This window comes from Onychomys torridus, chromosome 14, assembly GCF_903995425.1.
Source record: "Onychomys torridus chromosome 14, mOncTor1.1, whole genome shotgun sequence".
NCBI classification, from domain to species: domain Eukaryota; kingdom Metazoa; phylum Chordata; class Mammalia; order Rodentia; family Cricetidae; genus Onychomys; species Onychomys torridus.
The window spans coordinates 53,493,807-53,501,113 of record NC_050456.1 but is presented as its reverse complement, the minus strand read 5'-3'; the positions used below and the strand labels follow the sequence as shown (position 1 = coordinate 53,501,113).

Sequence of the window (7,307 nt, the reverse complement as noted above, 5' to 3'; positions counted from 1 at the left end):
CAGTTAGTGATAATAGAACTCTTGCATGCTGCCACTATCTCTAAATTACCTGAAGTGGACCTTCACATGAGTGTTTTCTTGGCTTCATAGAATATGTTTTGAGGGCTGGAAGGATGGCTCCATGGTTAGGAGCACTTGCTGCTCTTGAAGAGGACCTGGGTTTGGTTCCCAGCACTTAGCTGATGGTTCACAGCCATTCATAATTCCAGTTCCAGGGAATCCAGTGTCCTCTTCTGACCTTCACCAAGCACACATGAGGTGAATATACATACATGCAGATACACTCAAACACATAAAATAAATAAATGTTTAAAAAATGTTCCAGTGGCATTTTGAAAACAGACTGAGTCATTAGTATGTATGAAAATAATTTTAGGAACAGTAATGTGCTTGATCCTTCAGGTGCATGTATAACAAATCCTCTTGCTAGGCCCTTTGGAAATGATTGGCTAGAATTCCCAGTTGTCCTATGAATATAGACATGAGACTTTTAAATAAGAGTTAAGAGCCAGGAATAGTTGGGAAGTGGAGACAGGAGGATGATAAGTTTCAGTCCTACATATTAAGAGCCTGATTACCAACCCTCAAGAGGGAGAAAGACTAGAAATGAGAATACTTTGCACAGTTCTGTAAGTTTTCCAGCTCTTTTCCTAGAAGGGGTGGGTAGTAGGATGGGAAGAAAAGAATGTTTATGCTTTCTTTGATTTATTATAGGGACATATTCATATTTACAAAAGACAGCTAGTAATTTTAAGATAAGACCTTTGGGCTGGTTGTAGTAGCACAAGGTTGTAAGCACAGCTCTTGGGAGCTGGGAGCAGAGGATTGTGAGTTCAAGGCCAGCTACGTGAGAGATCCTGTCTGAAAGCCAGGTGTCTGACTTTGCCCCCCAAGGTCAGATAATCTATACATACATCTCTTCTGCAGCTACTTGGCTCGGCCTTGCTGTGCAGAAACTGAGTATGGTTGGTATGTGAATGAATGACTTAGCCGTCTTTGTCCCATTTGTACTTAAAAAACAAAGGTCTGCAAATGAAAATTGCATTGACTCCTGCTTTAGTCTCCTGCACTTGAAAGCACAGACTCTAAGGCTGGCAGCATAAGGACTGCTGTAACACTGTTAGAACATGGGGAATATTGGGCTGCCTGCTCTATGGTTGAGGCAATGCTTCTGAAACGTTGAAGTGTTGTAATAAAGTACAGACCCTGGGAGCCCAGGGCTGAACACCTTATTAACAATGGAAGGCAAAGGTGGTTAAGACACACTATGAATCCCCGGGAACTACCATTTCTTACCACTTTACTGTTATGTAAACAGATTATTATAATGCAGACTAATAGTGTGTACAAATGACATGAAGAAGGAAATGATTGATTCTGCCTGGCGTGGGTAGAGGCCATAGTGAAGCCTGGGAGCTGGGCCAGAAAGGGCATCAGCTTCGGTTGAGTCTTGAGGCTAAGTAGAGATGCTGAAGCATTGGAATAAGCTCGTTCATAGTAGGGACAGGTTAGATAAGTACTAGGAGAGAGTTACTTGATTTAATAGCCAAGTAGCTGATCACAAAATTGAAGAGCCACTAAAATAATGAATAAAAATAAAACTTCATTATGATTTATTGTAACCTTTTTATACTATTTCATTATTTGAAAAAAAGGTAACTTAAACCCAGCAAGGTAGTGTTGCTTATAATCCCAGCACTGGGAGGCAGGGATGGGAGGGAAAGTCCAATCATTGACTATATAGTGAGTTTGAGGCCAAGCTGGGCTACAGGAGACTATCTCCAAAAGAAAAAACAAACAAAAACCAGAAACCCAAAAAGATAATCTGCCTATTCTCTATCCCTCTGTTAAAGAAAATAGGTCTCCCAAATTAAATGTTCTCCAGAAATAGAAGCTTTTACTTGTCTTTGTTTAGTTAAAAATCTAGAAAAAGGGCTGGAGAGCCGTCTCAGTGGTTAAGAGTGTGTTGTACTGCTTTTCCAGAGGATCTGAGTTCAGTCTCCAGTACCTATGTTGGGCAGCTCATAGCTGCCTATAATCCAGCTCCCCAAGATCTGACATCCTCTTCTGACTTCTGCAGGCATCTGCACTTAAATAAAATATTAAAAAAAGAATTTGATAAACCATGCATAATGGCACACATCTAAATCTCAGAGCTTGGGAGGTAAAGGCAAGAAAATCAGATCAAGGCCATCTTTGGCTACACAGTGAATTTAGGGTTACTCTGAGCTACATGAGATTCTGTCTCAACAGTTCTCAACCTGTATGTGTGTACCTGTGGACACCAGAAGAGGGTGTCAGATCCCTTGGATCTAGAGTTAGTTGTGGTTGTGAGCTGCCCAGTGTGGGTGCTGGGAACCAAAGTTAGGTCCTCTGCAAGATCAGCAATCATTCTTAATCACTGAGGAATCTCCCCAGCCACCCTTTGTAAATCATTGTATCATTATATAATACTGTTTCTAAGATTGGGCTTGTAATGTATGAACAGTGTTGTGCTTGCTTTTTCATTTAATACTTTATTTGTGAGCATTTCCCAATCTGGTTCTCAAAAGTTTCATTTTAAAATTATCTTATAACATTCTATCATGAGGATCTTTAATAGTTTACATAACTATTCCCTTGTTTATAGGTCCTTTAAACTGGTTCCAATTGCTGGTTGACCCATGTTTTGGCTCATGTACTTGGCAAGTCCATCACCATGTGTTAAAATACATGCATAGACTTACTCAGTTTTAATTATAGAAGTCTGCCAACTTATTTGATCTGCTGGCTTCTAGTCCCTCTGTTCTGGTTTGTTTAGCACTTTGTATTTTCTCCCTTGGTTTCCCTCAGTGGAAAGATAGGAAAATGGTCACTAAAAGTGTGGACTCTAAGGCCAGACTGTCTGCTACTTTTTGTAAGTAACTGAGAACATACCTTGCCCTTTGTGTTCTGGATTGTAAAATCAGGATGAATAGTCCTGTATCTGTGTTTAAAGAGAACTGTATCTGTGTTGTGAGTCAGGAAGTGCTGATAGTGTTTGTGCCATTGGTGAGATTGTTTCTTGCCATTTACTGATTAGTAGCCTGTTTTCATCTGCTTTATAGCAGCTCTTTGTATATGTATACCCATAAGCCCCCTTCTGCTACATCTGGTCCCTGAATGTCTTTGAGAGTTGTGAACTGACTTTACTTGGTAATTTACTATGAAAGTTGACAGATTTCTCCCTTCCCTTACTTACAGGAGCAGATTTTACAGCTCCTCACTCCCTTTTTGGTCTTGAACTCATGATCCTCCTTCCTTAGCCTCCCAAGTGCTGGGATTACAGGCATGTACTACCACACTAGCTAGATTTAAAAAATTTAGTGATAATGTCATTTTTAGAAAATGTACATTGGGGTTTTGCCTGCATGTGTGTCTGTGTGAGGAGGTCACATCCCCTGGAACTGGAGTTACAGACAGTTGTGAACTGCCATGTGGGTGCTGGGAATCGAACCTGAGTCCTTTGGAAGAGTGGCCACAGTGGCCAGTACTCTTAACCATTGAGCCATCTCTCCAGCCCCCATAATATCATCTTTTACCACATCTTGGAACTGTGGGCATGGGTGCAGAGGAGGTAGCCTGCACAGGCAGATAGATCCGGTTCTAAAGCTCTGCTGCTGCTTCTCGCCAGCTGAGGAGTGAGTGGTTTCTGTGCCTCTGCTGTGCTTCCAGCTCGGTTCTCTCCGTGCTTCCCACGCTGTGTCCCAGCCCTGTGAAGCTGCAGCTAGGCCTGGGGCTGGGATGAGTCTCTTTAAGTCTGTACCCTACTTACCCCGCTGAAAGACCACATCTAAAGTGCTGCAGCTTGCAGGGAGTGACATGCTCGTGGGCAGCCAGGGTGCCCTTGTGGAGTTGGAGTAGCTTCAGTACTATGGAGTTGCTATTGGAAAGCTTGGGCAGGATTTACCAACACTCAGTTACTTTGCCTGTGCTCACTAAATGTTGTAGCTCCTCTGTTGCTGGTTTTGGAGGGTGAAGGGGGGATTATGGAATCTGTTTCAGAAACAAAAACTTACTGCACTGACTCTTTTTTCTTTATAGGAGGACCCTGGTATACCAGACTGGATGCATCCTCTGTGATTGGTTTCATCTTGCACTAGAGAAGTCCAGGGATGATACATTCTTGGGTTGTATTTCTGCACCTCAGGACCAACTGCTTTGATGCAGAAACCCTGACTCTTTGCTTACTGGGACACACATAACCTCAATGAGCATCTGCTGGACAGGTCCTTTCTGGTGATGTTTGCTTTTTTTTTTTTTTTTTTTTTTCTTGTGCAAGTTAGAAGCCAAGTGTAAGGAGCCAAAAGTTAGCTGCTTTGGTGAATGACTTGGTTCTCAGAACATGGGCCCTCGTTTCAAGGTGAGTATTACTAAGTGCACTGTGTCAGCAACATAGGCAAGCACCTTTCTATAGTGTCATTTGATTGGAGAACAGTCAGTTCACATTGTACAGTGGTTGGTTGGCAGCAATTTGCCAAGCAGACCCGCTTTCCTTGATAGCTGGCCAAGACAAACACAGCTTCTCTTACTTCAGTCTTAATTACTAATGTTTACTCTCAGATCACACATTATATACATCATGAAGTAAACTCTGTCTCTCAATAGATACACACACATACACACACTTTTTTTTTTCATTCACTTGTAGGTTATAGAAGGGTTAAAGAGGCTGAAGAGACTCCAAGTGTTTCCAAGAGGCCTGGGAGAAAGAACCTGGGAAGCTGATAGGAATGGAAAGAGTCTCTAGAGGGACAAAATGTGAACAGGCTGGACACCACTGAACTGCTACTACCATGAAGTCAGGCTGCAGGGTCCGAGCTGAGTTGAACCTCAGGGTCTAGGAAAGCTGCAGGAGCAAGGTGCAGACCAGAAAGGTGAAGCGGGGGCCAGATCCAGACGAATGGACGAAGAGATGAGCCGATGGCTAGACAGGTGGGCAGTTTGAGTAAGCCCTGTACACACACACACACACACACACACACACACACACACACACACAGAGTCAGATGACAGGTTGCAGAGTTAGGCGTCTTCCTCTTTATGAAGTTCAGGTGAGAGAGCTGCACCCTTTCCTTAGTGTCTTTCCTGGTGTGCCTTATAAACTCCTGTGTTTCCTAATAAGACTCAGATGCACACATTGTGGTACTATAATCTAATTAATTTAATAAATTTATAGGGTGGCAATCTTTCTACATTGAGGAATAAGTTATGTATCAGACTATGCTTGTGGGTGGTGCTAGACACATTGTTGTTTACATACCCACCAAGGTACAGTCATCCTCCATCCTCAAAACGGGGTTTACTGCTGCTGGTGAAACTGGGGAGTTTCTTAGGCAGGCCACAGACTGAAAACCACTTTTATACAACATGGACTAATAGGACAGGACACGGCCTGATCTCAACGCTGAGGCAATCGATTGTTCTGAGACTTAGCTACTGGGATGTCAAACATGGATCAGTGACCAGACCCTCAGCCTCTTCAGCAAAAGATGCAGGGGAAGCATGGGTGGCAGTGAGGTTTGACTGGCAGAGCAGGTTTTAATATAAAGAAAGTAATTCTTCATTTTTGAAAAATGACCTTTTTGGGGTTGGGGATTTAGCTCAGTGGTAGAGCGCTTGCTAGGCTTCCGGGGTTCCATCCTCAGCTCCAAAAAAAAGAAAAGAAAAATGACTTTTTTTACAACTGATCGTCAGTGATGGGGCTAAAATGTTTTGGATGTTGTAAACTTTAGAATATGTCTGTCTGTCTGTCAGCATTTCCTGAAGATAGGTATTTTCAGGGTCTCCTCCCTTCCCTGGGAGCGCAAGTGCTCTAGGGTTAAGGAACTTGCCAGGCCCCTGCAGTCAGCGAGTGATGTGTCCATGTTGGAGTTGGCACTGTGTTCCACTCCGAGTTGCCGTGCGGTAGTTGTACTTCAAAAGACAAAAGCTGGAGGAGCTCGTGGTCCTCATTTTAGCTTTGCTGTGAGATTCCTACTGTTAGATTGGGTGACTCCCCCCCCCCCTTTTGTTTATTTGTATTCTTAAATCTTTTTTCTCAAATACTTGGCTCTTTCTGTGACTTCATTCTTTTTCATGATTCAGCATTACGGGTTCAAAGCTGGGGGCTTCAGTTAGACGTGGGCCTGTTACTCAAACCATTGTGGGAGAAAGAATCTCAGCAACTTTTCTTTTCTTCCTTTCTTTTTCTTTTTGGTTTTTCCGAGACAAGGTTTCTCTGTGTAGCCTTGGCTGTCCTCGAAATTGCTTTGTAGCCCAGGCTGGCCTCGAACTCACAGAGATCCGCCTGCCTTTCCCTCCCTAGTGCTGGGAATAAAGGCGTGCACCACCACCGCCTGGCTGCAAATGTACTTTTCTAAGCCCAGGTTTTCTGTTGTTTGCTTTACCTGTGAATTGAGAATAATAGTGTTTATCTTGTGATCACAGTTAGGGTACTTAGGATAAGATATGTAAAGCCCATTGGCCAATGGCTAGCCTGAGTACTTAGTACAAGAGAAACCCTCATTCACTGGGACAAGTCCAACCTTTCAATATTGTGACACAACCTGGTCATTTACAAAGGTTATACTCTAGAACTGTGCAGTTGAGTTACCAATAAGGAAAAAAAAAATCTCATAATGCTTAAGTAAATTAAAGGTTTTGTGTTGGACCAAATTCAGAGCTATCCTGGGCTGCATGTGGCCCACAAGCTGCAGGTTGTACATACCTATGAGTTACTAGTTTATCAGTACTCCTGTTGCTCCTGAGCTTAGAGTGTTATAGTTTGTGACACCACATAAGGGCAAGGATACTGAAAGAGAGGAATGTCGGCTAACGCAGGGAAGTAAATTGGTGGAGCAGTATGCTTGCCATGTTTCTCTGTGCTCGGATTAGAGTGGAAAGGGTCCAGTGTATTTGCAGAGAGTGGGAGCAGCAGAGAGTGGAGAGTGCTGTAGATACAGACTGTTACAGAGAAGTAGCATGCTTGAGAGAGAACCAACAGCCCTCCTTGTGAACATTTGGTATACTTACTGAGCTAATTAAATTAGTTATTTGGGATCTAAAAGGGCTTAAATAAATATATTGGTTCAAATGAATATATTGGTAATGAAAAGAGGTTTTAAAACTGTATTGTATCTGAGTGTGGTGGCACACAGTTTTAATCCCAGCACTCAGGAGGCAGAGGCGGTCAGATCTTTGTGACTTTGAGGCCAGCCTGGTCTACAAAGTGAGCTCCAGGACAGCCTGAGCTACACAGAGAAACCCTGTCTTGAAAAACAAAAACAAAACAAAACAAAAGAATAAAA

General features: G+C 42.8%; 1 protein-coding gene across 2 annotated transcripts in view; it reads left to right on the top strand.

Annotated features, from left to right (window-relative positions):
* Window positions 1-4,276: 4,276 nt before the first annotated feature.
* Window positions 4,277-7,307, top strand: part of Arel1 (apoptosis resistant E3 ubiquitin protein ligase 1) — a 32,176-nt gene continuing 29,145 nt past the window's right edge. For both annotated transcript variants that reach the window (XM_036205985.1, XM_036205984.1), the window contains exon 1: window positions 4,277-4,381. The gene's annotated coding sequence lies outside the window, so the exon portion shown is untranslated. The remainder of the gene's footprint in view (window positions 4,382-7,307) is intronic.